The 14,803-nt window shown below is 36.0% G+C and overlaps 1 long non-coding RNA gene across 5 annotated transcripts in view; it reads left to right on the top strand.

Moving 5' to 3' along the window:
* LOC123388821 overlaps positions 1-14,803 on the top strand; it is a 105,353-nt gene that overhangs the window by 30,629 nt on the left and 59,921 nt on the right. For 4 of the 5 annotated variants that reach the window (XR_006603330.1, XR_006603329.1, XR_006603327.1 and 1 more), the window contains 3 exons: positions 9,843-9,911; positions 10,451-10,598; positions 11,184-11,332. This is a non-coding gene — a long non-coding RNA (uncharacterized LOC123388821). Of the gene's footprint in view, positions 1-9,842; positions 9,912-10,450; positions 10,599-11,164; positions 11,333-14,803 lie in introns of all 5 variants that reach the window. The other variant, XR_006603328.1, reaches the window with a different exon arrangement.

Here is a 14,803-nt window from a genome sequence, read left to right as displayed (position 1 = left end):
CATTCTGTATTGTGTTTTGTTCAGCAGTTTTGTTCTGAGAAAAGCTTGGCCCTATCCATAAGTACTTATTCTATGGACGGACATTGTGTTTTCTCCTCAGATATATCCTCTTTATATGTCTCAACTTTCATACAAGACTGTCAACTCACTCCATTTTGACTGACCAATGAAACATATGAAATTGAGCATTGTAAAATAATTTGTGCTCCAAGATCTTGTCAGAGGTTATAACCTAGAAATCTCTGCTGCCCAGTACCTATCAAAATCTCAATTGTGAAAAGCAATATATATGGAGAATTGCCTGAAGGATATGCAGTCCATCCATTCTCTAGACACTCAATTTTATTCCTGGATTAAGCCAAACCAAGAGAGAGCTTCAGCCTGAAATACTTTTGTTTTAGTCCTCCAGAGAATAGCTTTTACCGATTTGTTCTTGGCATTATGCCATTGGCTTACATTTTGATGGATGTTTAAGGAAAAGCCTGTTCAACTTTTTGCCAATAAAGTTGAAAATCTACATTTTCTAAAAATATATAAATTATCAAAATTGACTCAAGCATAGTTAGGAAAACCTGGGCAGACCAATGATTGTGGAAGGAATTGAAAAATCTTGCCAAAGATTTATTCCCCTCCAGAGCTAAGTCCATATTTTGGGGGACAGATACCTACGGAGTTTACCTAACCACTATGTCTCTGCCTGCTTCTTTCTCTCTCTCTCTCTCTTTTTTTCCTGCATTGGTCAGTACCATTCCTTCTTTTGGGGATAAATCCTCCCCATCCTCAATTATATGATACTATGATAGTGGGGAAACACAGTACACTGATTTCTGGCCACAGAAACAAATCCATCATGTTGAATCATATTTGCAAATATCTCTGAATATTTGAAAGTACGGCATGTGATCCAAATAGAGTTAATAGGAATTCTTTCCTATAATTTTGTATTTACATCTATAGAAAAAGTTCTTTTCTGGATTTCTAACAGGGATCATGTGAATCTATAACTGGGAAGGGTCACAGATACCCCTTCCCACACAAATTAGGCCCATCTACAATGAGAGACAAGAGAGAGGGAGAGGAGGAGAAAGGGATGTGGACAGGGACACAATGACAAGGACAGACACATGGTCAGAAACTCTCTGAAAGATGGAGACTAAGACAGGAGTGCCCACACATACAGATATAACACTCAGATACAGATAGGGAAGTCAAGGAAAAGAGAAAGAAAGAAAAGAGAAAGATCCCAACATTGCTTGAGTCACTGCTGTCTTTCTTTCTTTCTTTTTTTACTGCTGTATATCTTACATGAAAAATAATAAATTTCTTTTTTCCCTTTTCTTCTCCTTCTCTAAAGCTAGTTTAATTTAGGTATCTTTCACCTTTCAGTGAAATACTTTTGATCATAATGGTTTTCTAAGGGAACCTAAAAGAGTAATTAAGGGACAGGTAATTGCTTTGTTCCTCTCACTATTCCAAATCATAGTGGGGGAAAAACCCCATAAAATTTGTCTACCCATTTTTAAGGCTAGCATAACTAATAGAAAAACTGAAAAATCATAGCACAAAAGGCAAACAATAAATGTACATGAGTATGGATGCCCATGTCCTGAATATAATCCAAAAGACATCTGCCTCCTTGTCTCCTCAGGATGACACCATCTGGCCGTGCATCACTGAGTACAGAACCCACCCCCTTCTCTGGCTTACTCAGAAAACCCAATCACATTATATCTGTCAGGATACACAAGTTTTGCTGTGGTAACAAATAACCCCAAACGCATAGTGGTTTAAAAATATGAAAGCTTATTTCTTGCTTCCTCTGCTGAGGGTCAGCTGGGGACTTCTTCATACAGGGATGCAGGCTTTCAGAGAGTTGACCGTTTGGAAATTATTTAGTGACTGCTCGCAGAGGGAGGAGACATGGGGAATCATATTCTGGTTCTTAATGCATTGTCATAGAGATTTTGTATATATATATATTTATATATTTTAATATTTTTATATATAAATATTATTTATATATTTATATATAAATATTATATATATTTATGTCTATATATTATATGCAAGTACCTATCTATATAATATACTAATAATATAGATTTATGTGTATATTTATGTATATATAATTTTTATGTATATATAGTATATATATTTATGTATATATATAGTATATATATAATGTATATACATGCATATATTTATGTATATTTATATATATATAGTATATATATATAATGTATATACATGCATGTATCTATATCACTAATTTCTACTTAGATATCATTGGCTAAGGCAAGTCACATGTTTCATCTAACTTTTACAAGTCAAGTAAGAACAAATTTGCCTTCATCCTGGAAGTAGAAAGAAATGCAATATTTGCAAATAGTCCTAATGATTACTAGAGAACTCCTTACTGGTTGCCAGTTATTTGGTTTACTCTCCTTTCTACATTCAAAGTCCATTTTTTTTTTCCTATCTAAGGGAGACTACTCAAAATTTCAATAGTCTAACAAAACCAGTGTCAAAGTTCAGGATCTCTGGGTGATGTGTGATAGTCTCTTCATAAAGAAAGAGGTAAGGCCTAATAGACTGTGTCAAGAATGGCTGTAGCTTCCACAGACTTCTGAACTAAAAATGTTACCTGCCCCTCATACACTCAATATATACAAAAGTTGGGTAACAGGAAAAATGCCCCTTTTATGGATGTAGGGACTTTTCCTCAAGCTAGCCCTGAGTTGGCTCCCTTGATCATCCATTCTTCATCACTGTTCTAGCTTCCACCTCTAAGAGATTCTTCTCTTATTCCCTTCAGTTATATATGAAGTGGGCATCAAGGACTGTGTCCTTGATTGAAGCAAACAGCTTTATTGGCCCACTTTCTATTCCATAGAAGATTGAGACCTGTGGTTGTCTTACGGTCATACTGTTTTTAGCCTAGGTTGGTGGTACTTTTGCAGTACAAGTCCCTCAGAAACATTGATGACTTCTTTCCTATTTGATTTCATTCAGCTTCATGTACCAGTATAACCACAATTCTTTTCTGGACGTAATTCTCATATTTGCTGTATGCTTTTGTTTTTACTTTGCATAAAGTTATTTCTCACTGTATAAAATAGATTTTCATCTTTTCATGCTATATACAGTGTTTTTTCTTCACTGTCTATCTCCCATTCCTTAATCCAGTGCCAAATATTTTAGTGTTGTTGTTTTTAATACAGCAGCACTCCACTCCATACTACCAATTTCCTTATTGGTTAGGATAGACTGGGTTAGTGGTCTAAGACAACAGAGATCTATTTGCCATTCACCCCATGTCTACCACAAGTAGACTGTGGACTTCGCTGAATATAGACCTCATTTATGGTTATACATGCCAGACATTCCATTTTCTGGAATATGACCAAAAGCCATGCCAGAGAAAAGTGAATATGGAAAACCATGTGTAGGCATTAAAAGCTTCTGTCTAGAAATGACCCACGTTACTTCCACTTACATTTATTCGTCAGTGGATGTCATAAGTAATTTTAAAGGTTGAGGAAATTAAATCCTACCAATGGCCGGGAGGACAAAAAAGTAGAATATCTATAAGACATCCAGTAAATAACACACACACACCTCTCACAACATTAATGATCTTTATGGACTTTACTGAAAATTTGGGGAGACCAAAGCAGGAATTATATCTCATGGTATATGGAATCTTGTAGAAAAATTTCTACCTGAACTTTCTCTTCTTCCCAGTTCCTTTTCCCAGTATCCCTAATGTTTTATTTTTCTCTCCTTCTTCTCTTAAGTAGTAGTCAGCCTCTCAGGCTCTATTCTGTCCCTCTCAGTTCTTCTGTTTGGGAATTAAAATTCCATACCCTTTCAATTATGGAGAGCAAATTCTATTATCCTTGTTATTTGCACATTCCCTCTAGGTCTTATATGCCACCCCAAGAGATTTATGAAGCCTTTCTTCTGAACAAATATAGTGCTTTCCCTAGGAATCCTGGTGAATGCAATTTTCTCCATATTATTACATTAATAATATATTAGCAAGTCAAATCTAGCATTAGCAAGATTTTGTTCTAGGAATTAGGGTTGCTTTTGCATTACTATACCTATTATTTAAATATCTTCTATTAACTAAAAGAGAATATCTATATAATCATGTGGTTTGCTCTGTCCAACATGGTATATATTAGTCACATATAATTATTACAATTGAAATTTGAGTAACTGAAATTATATTATTTTAAAAATTTGGTTCCTCATTCCCACTAGCCACATTTTAAGTACTCAGTAGCCACATGCAGCTGGGGGCTGTGGAATTACCACAGAAGGGAACATTTCCATCATTGTGGCAAGTTCTGTTGAACTGTGCTGATCTGAATAAATGCTGAAGAGTCATTTGATAAAAGTAATAGTTATTTCTGATTTTAAAATCTTCATGAATTAGAGTTAGAAGGAAACTGTGCTAAATTGAGAAACAATATACATGAGAATCCAATGGTAAGTACCATACTAAGTAGTGAAACACAAGTAGTATTTCCATTATTTTTTTAAAGCGATTTTATTTATTTATTTGAGAGAGAGAGAGAGAATGAACACAGGGGAGGGGGCTGTTAAGGGTGGCAGAGTGGGTCTACTCCATGGCCTCTTCAGGTACCCAGATTTTTTCTATCTGGGTGTGGTCTTCCATCTCATATTTTAAGAATACAACTCAAGTTCCAGATAGCATATCTGTGTTTAAGGCAGAGGATGGAGAAAAAGACAACTAGGATAGGAGACAAATGTGGTATTTGCTAGTTTTTAAAGGATGTTCATGGATGTTACCACATAATTTGTTTACATTGATTAGTAATTGCTTCAATGGCTATTCTTTGTTGCAAGGAATGCTGGAAAACTGTAGCTCTTATTCTGAGTAGTCATGTGTCCATGTAAAAATCAGGGTTTCCTATGGACAAAGGGGAGAACAGATACTGGGGCAACAATACTTTCTGCCTTACCACTTTATTTTATATTGTTCTGGAAATCATAATCAAAGCAATGCAACAGGAAACCAAAGAAAGTATAGACAGTGTAAAGAAATGGATACAGTTATTTTTCTCTTTAGAAAATAAATGTCTCGAAATCCAATCTAGTTAACTGAAAATCTTTTGGAAGCAAATAAGAGAATTCAGTAAGATGGGTGGGATATGTATGAATCACAAACTTTCTGACTGATGTTTTACTTGAAAGGGGCAGGGAATATCATGAAAAACTATGGAAAAAAGATAATGTCTCTGGATAAATTCAGCAAGAAGTATATGAAACTTAAATGACAAAAACCATAACATTTTAATGTGGGGGATAAAAAGAAGATCCAGGTAAATGAGGAGTCTTGGCATGTTCCTGGATGGAATGATACAGTGTTCTAAAGATACCAGTTCTCCCTCAAATTTGTAAATTTCATACAGTTCCATTCAAGGTATATATTTTTTTAACTTCTCAAGGTAATGATGAAATTTATGTTAAAGATGGACTGAGGAAACAGAAAAGAAACAATGAAGAGTATATTCCCTGGTAGATATCACAAGTTACAGTAAATGAAAGTGTGATGCCTGCTGAGGGATTGATAATGGGACAGAACAGAGCTCAGGATAAGGTGTGCGCGGCAGAAGAGAGCACTATAGTGTGTAACCTTGGGAAAATCTTAAACTTTTGTTATTTCATATTTCATATCCATCAAACAGAGATAATGTCCATCCTGCATAGAGTTGCTGTAAGAGCAATATGTGTAAAGTATTTAGAATAATGCCTGGCATGTCATAAGCACTAGGATATTGTAAATGATTACTAATGCCAGCATTTTGTGTATGGTAAAATTGCCATTAAAATCAGTGGGGAAGAAGGCGCCTGAGTGACTCAGTGGGTTAAAGCCTCTGTCCTGGGATCGAGCCCGCATCAGGCTCTCTGCTCGGCAGGGAGTCTGCTTTGTCCTCCTCTCTCTCTGCCTGCCTCTGTGCCTACTTGTGATCTCTGTCTGTCAAATAAATAAATAAAATCTTTAAGAAAAAAATCAATGGGGAAAGAATTTTCATTTTTAGAGATTTATTTATTTATTTTAGAGAGATGAGTGTGGATTCTTATTTTTAGTATGATAGCAATGCAATAAGCCATAAAAGAAAACACTGTCATATTTTACTGCCAATGTAAAAGGAAGTTGAGATAAGGTGATGGGTGGGGTGACGGACTTTCACCTGACTGGTCCCGGGAAAGGTGGTGGATCTGAAAAAGCTTATTTAAATACAATAAAAACTTTTATGTCCAATTTCTTCTGTAAATTGTGCTACTTCTATGGTTCAGTTTTCTGTTTTGAAGTGCTGCACTTTGATAGCAGAAAATGTCAATGAACATAACAGCTTTCACTTTTTAACTTTCAGGAAGATCTACTTGAAGCAAGTTCATTGTAAATGATTGCTTCTACTTTGAAATGGGTATTCAATAGCTCGTTTATAGTTTAAAAAATCAGATAAAAATGATGGGCAAAACATAACTATTTTAAATAAAACGTGTAAAATAGCAATATTGGAACAGTTTGGCTGCTCCAGATTCTAAATTGGTTGTGGGTTGTTTTGGTGAAAGGACAATAGCAATATTTATAATATTATAATTGTTTTTACAATGCACCATTTATGTTGGAAGTAACCACTGTAACAATCCTATTTAGTTTTATAGAAAATTATACACCTATAAAATTATATAAATACACAAGATTAAAGCAAAAAGGGCAGAGCTGGATACTGTATCAAATATACATTATTCATTATGAGGAAGAGAGCTATAAAAATGGAGAATTCCAGAGGGTATAGTTTTTATGCAAGAATTGATGTAGCAGATTGAAAATTTAGTTGGCAAATAGCTACTGACTTTTTAATTTAGGAACATTAAGATTTAGTGTGTCAATCTGGCTGCTCCCCGGATTGTGCAGTATTCAAAGCTCTAAATTAAAACTCTGTAAGATTTAAGTGTGAAAACATGCAATACAAAATGATCTTTGCAGAAAAAATCTGATTACTTGGATCACCCCTCCCAAGCCCAAGAGTTTGAACCCCATGTGAAACATTAATGGACCTCTATATTTCACTTAAAAATTTTCACTGAGAATTACTAGGACATCAAAGTGACTATAGCTACTAATAGGTATTTTTTTAAGCTGTACACATGAAAGAAACTAATTTTTTAAATAAAAGTTATAAGCAAGACAGTCAAGTATATATGATATCATTTGATTTATGAAAGGATACAAACAAGTTCAGGGTTTCTTCCCCAAGATGATAGTAGAGCTTTTTGAACAATTCATTCCCCATGAGTTCTAAAAGGAAAGGTTTGGGTGCCCTCTGTCTCTAATTAGAACTACTAAATTTATTAATACCTTAAAAATGTTGTTTTCCCCACTCTCCCCCCCCCACACACCCTAACAAATTAGACAGTCACTGGTGATGTGGTCATCTTCTTTACCCTTTTCCCTTCTTCTTCCTCTTCCACATAAATAGAAGTTTCATAGAATAGGTCACTTCGTGGTCAACACTATAGCAGCTGCTACCTACTCTTTTGTGTTAGAAGAAGCTTCCATTTCTTCAACATTTCAGATCTGCTTTCTATGCTGGACATCCTTAAACTGTAATGCAGGTAATCCTTTGGAGGCTTGTATGTGTTATGGTCATCTCCACTTTTTCAAGGAAATGAGGAAAGGGTGGATATGATTTTCTTCTAACCCCCATCTTTAATCTTTCTCAAACAAAAAACAGAGTGGCACTTCATGTCCCACCTTCTAGCCCTACCAGAAGTTTCATCTCTGGATCTCTTTCTTCCAATGCCTTGCCTACAGAGGTCTCACAGGAGCCTGTTTAAAACTGCCTCCTATTGTCCAGAGTCCATGGGCTCCAAGGCAGTATTAGATTATTCCCAGTATTGCCTTTACCCCTGGCACACCATCTCTTTTTTATGTTTAAGCAAAATCGCTTTTCATTTTGGACATAGCCTTCTGTCCATACTATCATCTAGCTTGTTCTGGCTGTCATCCAATCAAAGTCACTCCAAATTTGTTGAGGATTTGGCAACTGGATGACAGACTTACAAGTCATGCCATGATCCTGGATGACTTTAGTATCTACATGGATGATAAAATTCAATACTTAGTCTTAAATCTTCTTGAACGTCCTATATTCCAGTTACCTTCATGGCTACCAGCTGGGCTCTGAAATCTTTAACATCATCTTTGCCCCTAAACTTCAGTCACCCAAACCTGACCCACTGATTGATATTGCTCTTTCCCATATTTTCTTACTCCCTTAATTCAGTTGTTCCTTGCAGTGCTAATATGCCCAAATATTTTCTGTATAGTCCATCCCCAGTCACAAGTCTACCACTAGCTGTCTCTTAATATCTCCTATTCCCTTCTGAGTCAAATGCCTCATGAGAATTATCTTAATTTTTTTAAGTTTGAGAACATATAGTTGACACACAATGTCACATAAGTTTCAGGTGTACAGCATAATGATTCAGTATCTTTATATATTATGCTATGCTCACGGCAAGTATAGCTACCATCTGTCACTACACAATGCACTTATATTATCCATCAACTATATTCCTTATAGCTGTGCCCTTTATTTCTGTGCCTTAGTCATTCCGTAACTGGAGAATTATCCTTATTTTCTCCTTTGACTCATTCTTTGGGAGTCAAGCAACTGATTCCACCTAGTCAATGAAATTGCCATTTCTGGCCATCATCTAATTATCCAATCCAATGGACTGTATTCAAACTTCATTAGAGTTCATCTCTCTGCAGCATTTGATTCTCTGCAGTTGGTTTTTCTTCTCTGAGTTTTCTGGCACTCTTCTATCAGGGTCATCTCATGATTTCTTTCCAGTCTTCTTTGCCAATTGCTCCTCTTATTTTTACCCTAAAATATGGAGGATCCATTTTTCTCTTTTTTTGTGTGTACTCTCTGGGCATCTCATTCTCTTCGGTGACTTCATCTGCAGAAGAAGATGAAGATTCATGAACTCTAAAGGGAAGTGATTGTAAGTGTTTATAAACAATACATCTTGGGGCGCCTGGGTGACTCAGTGGGTTAAACCCTCTGCCTTCAGCTCAGGTCATGGTCCCAGGGTCCTGGGATCGAGCCCCACATCCGGCTCTCTGCTCAGTGGAGAGCCTGCTTCCTCCTCTCTCTCTGCCTGCCTCTCTGCCTACTTATGATCTCTCTCTCTCTCTCTCTCTCTCTCTCTGTTAAATAAATAAATTAAAAAAAACCAATACATCTTGTCTCAGGAATGATTTAAAACTGCTAATAAGGATATAAGAAAATACAACTGAGTAGCACAAAATCTGTATGAGACAGAAGGAACAAAGAAAAACAAGGAAGAAAAAATACTATTCAGGAGGAATGAAGCTAAATATGCTATAAGTTCTAAATTTAGCCTTAAATTTCAGAGAAACCAATGAGAAGAAGGTGAAATCTCATCATGGTTATGCAATCCAAAATGCCTATAATGTACCTGTTGTTTAGAAATCCACCCATTGCTGCACATTATGGTAAACACTGTGGAACAAGAGTTTCTCTTGGGTGGAACTGGGTGGAACAAGAGTTTCTCTCAGGGCTGGGTGAGGAGGCCTGCAAAAGACATTAATCAGATCCTCAATGTCATCATTGAGGACGTTAAGCATGAAATTCTACTCCATGGCAAGTATTTAATCCAACAAATTTATATTTCTGGCGTTAGTCTAAATACTTTCGCAGTTATCTGCACCTTGATATGCCACAGGTATCTTAGTGTCCATAACTGCACCCATTATTTCCCTCTAGACGGATTTTTCATAACCCTCTGATGGAATGATAACATCATGCACCCAGTCTCATCCAGAAAAGTTGAAGGTACCTTAGACTTTTGTTTCTTTTCCCCCTTGTTCTTAAAACACAAACTACCCTCAACCTTCTAAAAAAAATTGCCTGCAATTCTTCTGATACAGCCTCCTTATATCTCATATCTCTGTCCTGCTTCCTAATTTTACTGCCGCCGTTTTGGCTCTTTCAGAAACTTATTATTTGCCTGAACTACTACACCATTGCACTATTGTCTTAACTGGCTTCTTTGGTCCTAGTCTGGCCCTCCCTCCTCTAAGCCATTTTCCATCTGATTCCCTTTTGTCTCTCTGGCTTTACCAGTGATTAGCACATGGTAGGCAAATAAGGTATTTGTATTAGATGGATTCATAGATGGATGAACGATTGTACATGCATGTGGGTCTTATGAGATGCACTATTGTAATGCTCCTTTCTAATAACAGAAGAATTATATCTATATTCATTTATGTGCTGTTGGGATTAAGGCAAGTATTTGTATAGAGTGGTAAATAATGAAATGTTTCCCAGAGTCTGACTTTTTTCTTTTTTTCAATCTTTCCTATGGGCAGACACATGAGGAGGACACCAAAGAACTCACTTCTCACATTATTGTTAGAAGAAACTCCAAGAGAGGTCTAAAGAGGAGAGAAAGAGAAGGAGGTGGAGATGAGCAGCCTTACAGCAACTGTGAATCTGCCAACAGCCTGGAGGTGGGAGGTAAGGGGTTGACTCAGTAAAACTGTCAAGATTTAATTAAAGACCCAGGTTCATGTGAGGAGAACAAAAGAAAACTCACCTGGAACTAGCTGGTGTTTGTTGGGAAAGGATGAAGGGAAGACATTTATATGAATGTTAAGAATATGTAGCATGTGGGAGGGAGTCCATAGGGAAAGTGTGAGATAAGTGCATGAAGCATGATTGCTTGAGGGTTGAAGCAATGTTAAGAGAGGCTCTTGATGGAAGTAACTGTTCTAAAGCAGCTGATAGCTATAGCTTCTAGAAGTAGGGTGTGTTTTTTATCCAAGTAGAATGGTGCTATGAGTTAGCTAATCAAAGAGTGTTAGAAACCCATGCAAACTTCATCTTGAGCTCACCTCTACTCTCTGTGGGGAGAGAAGGGAAAGAGCAATAAGCATCCCTTTATTTATGACACCGGCCCTGGAACTCACGGGAAGTAGTATGACTCCTTCAATAACCATCTGACAGAAAGACTAACCCGCACAAGACTGTAGGTTCCATGCTAGGTACTAACTCTGGTTAAAGAAGTGGATTATGATTTTCAGAACAGGCTCTGTCCTATAGGACCTCTGTACAGATCAACAGAGAAGATCTCCTGGAGGAAGAGCATTGACTTAAGTCATGGAACCACCTACCTCTTTCTACTTAAAGGCATATTGCATCTCTTACTTCCTTTTGGCCAAGGGACAAGAGGAAATAGAAAGAAAAGAAAGGTAAGCTTACTATCTTATTAGATCTCTGATGACAGTTAAAATTTCATTAAGAGCTAAAATGTTTTTAAACACTGTGTTCAGGGCACCAGTCTCAGAGCTTTAGTTGTATTTTTTATTTATTTAATCCTTACAACAACTTTGAGATAGGTATAATTTTGTTATCAGGACACACCTTACAGTGGAAGATCTTAATTATGGGAAGATCCAATTCCAGCTGATTACACTGCTTCTGTAACCAATCAGGTGCTCTAGGGGAGACTGTGTTGCTTAAAGCCTTGGTGTCCTCAACCTGTAATATGCAGATATAATAGCTATTATAAAGAATTACATTGATGATGAGAGATAATATTATATAAAGGGTCTAACATGGTTGTTAGCAGTGGTAAAGTGGGCAATAAAAGGAAATTATTGTCAGGTCCTCTTTGATTAGATTCTTTTTGTATTTTAAAGGCAGGATAAAATTATCACTATTTTCTTTTTCAAGCCCTACTTTAAAAAAAAATTTTTTTTTTTTAATTCTCAAAGGGAGTCCTAAAGTAGGAGATCAACAGACCAGCTCATAGTGGGAATGAGAAGATGTTTTTGATTCTGGCTAATGATTTTTAGCCAGTTCTGTTCAATAGTAGACAAACAGAGCCCAAAGAGTTAATATTCTAACCAGGTATTCCCAGTTTTTCCCCAATTCATGACTGAAGGTCTAGTAGAGGCCAAATCAGAAAGAAAAGTTCCAGGAATGCGGGACTGAGCGAGGCCAGACTATTTTAATTTATTATTTGGCCTTCCAAAGGACAGAGCAAAGCACCAGTAACAGAGAGGTTAAGCCACAGGCAGTTCTGATAATATGTTTCCCCAAACTAGACTCAGGCAATCTTAGTAAAATAAAGTGGCGTAGATTGGTTTTTGATGACTTCAGATGGTCAGAGCATATTTGAGTGTTTTCAGGACAACAAAAGATAGAAGTGATAAGTTGCGGGGAGAGTGACCTATTGAGGGAATGGTTCATGAGAAAACTAATAACTCTACCAATTTCTATCATTAATGTCCTGGGGAAGCTACAGAATTATTCAGGGGCTTGGTCTTAATTATCTTCTAATGAAGATTTGATTTCATTTGCTTTTTGTAATCGCTCATTCTTATTTCTTTCCATACACTTCTCTTGTTTTTAATTTCATAGTGTTGAAATGTTCCATGCTTAATATTCTCAGTACAGCAGCTGAGCTCTTTAGAAAAAAGACTATGTCAGTCTCACAAATAATATAACGAGTTATGTGAGGGCCTCGCTTTCCTACTGCTAGTCATATTTTTATGTGATGCATCCATTCAGTGAGAGGAATGAGGAAAGATTGAGGGAGAAGTAATGTGATATTCGCTCTTTAAATCTTTTCAATCTTTTCAACTGCTGCTCTCCCAATTTGGCTTAGCTTTGTTAAATATATATATATATCTTTTCATCTCTTCCATATTTTTGAAATAAAATTTCCCTTATATCAAAGTACTACATTGAGAGTAAAATAGTTCTATGATGCTCATTATGAAAAGCACAAACAACTTCAGAAGACTGCTGCTGCTTAATTTTTCAGTTGTAGATGTTTCATCCACTGCTTTCTGACCATGGGAGGTGAAGCTCTTTCCCTCCCATCCTTGCCTATCCCCATCTCACACACACACACACACACACACGCACGCACACTTCCCTTCCATCCACTCTCCCATCCTCTCTATAAAGTTTTATAGTACTGAAAAATTTTATTGGATCTATATTCTGCATTAAAATAACTGTAACTATGCAAATGCTGGTTACACTTGAGTAACATAGTATACTATAATTATTTTTCATAGACAGCATTGGGTTTTTCCTGGAATTGATAATTATCTTCATTATTGATGATTAGTCTTTTAATTTATCACAAATTTAAGCCCCAGTTCTCACCCAGTTGTCTAAATCTCTTATTAGTTTCATCTTTTGGAAGTAATGTCCTCAGGAACTTCCAACCCACTTAAATATATACAGTGGCTTTCGAGACTTGCTTTTAAGTCCTGCTGCTGGGCTGTCTTAGGATCTTATCCTGCGATTTCCCTCATTTTTCTCTTTATTGTATGTTCTGAGTCTTTTTCGTCATCTGCTTCCCCATTTTATAGGATAACATCCTCCAGTACCTTTCTGAGAAAGAAAGGATGGGCAGCAAAGGTTTTGCTTGTGTATTCTAAAATGTGTTTATTCTACCTTTGGACTTAATTATGTAGTTTGGAGTGATATAGTTTGTTGGATACAAAATTCTAGGAGGCAAGCCATTTTCCTGTGCAATTTTAAAGGCATTGCTCTGTTGTTTCGTAGCTTCTGCTGTTGTTAATGAGAAGCTAAAATGCCATCATTATTTTTGATGGTTTGTGTGTAAAACCTCTTGTCTCTGAAAGATTTTTTTAAATTTGCTCTTCTTCCTACTGGCCTGAGATTTTACAAGAATGCACCTTAATGTGAGTCTGTTTTCATCCATTGTGTTGGGCGTTCAGTCTGGAAACTCAAGTCCTTCAGTTCTGTTAACATTTTTTGATATTGATTTTTATTTCCTATTTCTGTGTTTCTTCTGGAACACATGTATTATAATAAGGTTGGATCTCCTGAATTAACTCTCTGATTTTCCTATCACTGTTCTACTATAGACCACTTCTGTTATTTTTCTATTTTCTGAGGGATTTCCTTAATATATATTTCAGGATATCTGTTGTGTTTTTATATTTTACAATCATTTAAAAATTTTTAAACATCAATTTTATGGTGATATAATTTATAGACAACAAAGCACACCCATTTAAGTGTACAGTTTAGTCAATTTTGACAATGTATATGAACCATTTCAATTATACCAAAACATTTTCCTGGGCTCTTGGCAGGGTTTCATCATGCATCTTTTTCATCCTTTTACTTTTAACCTATTTTTACATTTAAAGTGGCTTCTTGTACATAGTATATATTTGGGTCATTTTTTTTTCCAATCGGGTTGATAATCTTTGCCTTTTAATTGGTGTATTTAGACCATTTCCATTTAATGTACTTATTTATCTGGTTGGGTTTAATTGACGATTATGCCTTTGGCTTTCTATTTATCCAATTTAATCATTGGTTATTTTTCATATTTTTCAGCCTTATTTTTAATTAATTGAATTTTTTTAGTATTTCATTTTATTTCCACTCTTGGCTTATTCACTTTAACTCTACTGTCATCTTTAAACATTTTTTTCAAGAACTCTTTTATTTCCAAATAGCCTTTTAAAAATCCATCCTACTGGTTCATGGATGTATTTTTTTCTGTATCTCTGTGAATATATTAATAATTTGAAGGTTTTTTTCTCCCTGTATAGTTTTTCCAATTTGCTTTCCTCTATCTGTTTCTCTCTTTCATATCAGAGGCTTTCCTCAAATGTTTTATAATGTACCATAGGGGGGTTTCATTTTGGATAATGACCTATCAA

This window comes from Mustela putorius, unplaced genomic scaffold (genome assembly GCF_011764305.1).
Source record: "Mustela putorius furo isolate JIRA1106 unplaced genomic scaffold, ASM1176430v1.1 tig00003911_pilon_pilon_pilon, whole genome shotgun sequence".
In the NCBI taxonomy this organism is placed as follows: domain Eukaryota; kingdom Metazoa; phylum Chordata; class Mammalia; order Carnivora; family Mustelidae; genus Mustela; species Mustela putorius.
This window is presented reverse-complemented; position numbering and strand designations above follow the sequence as displayed.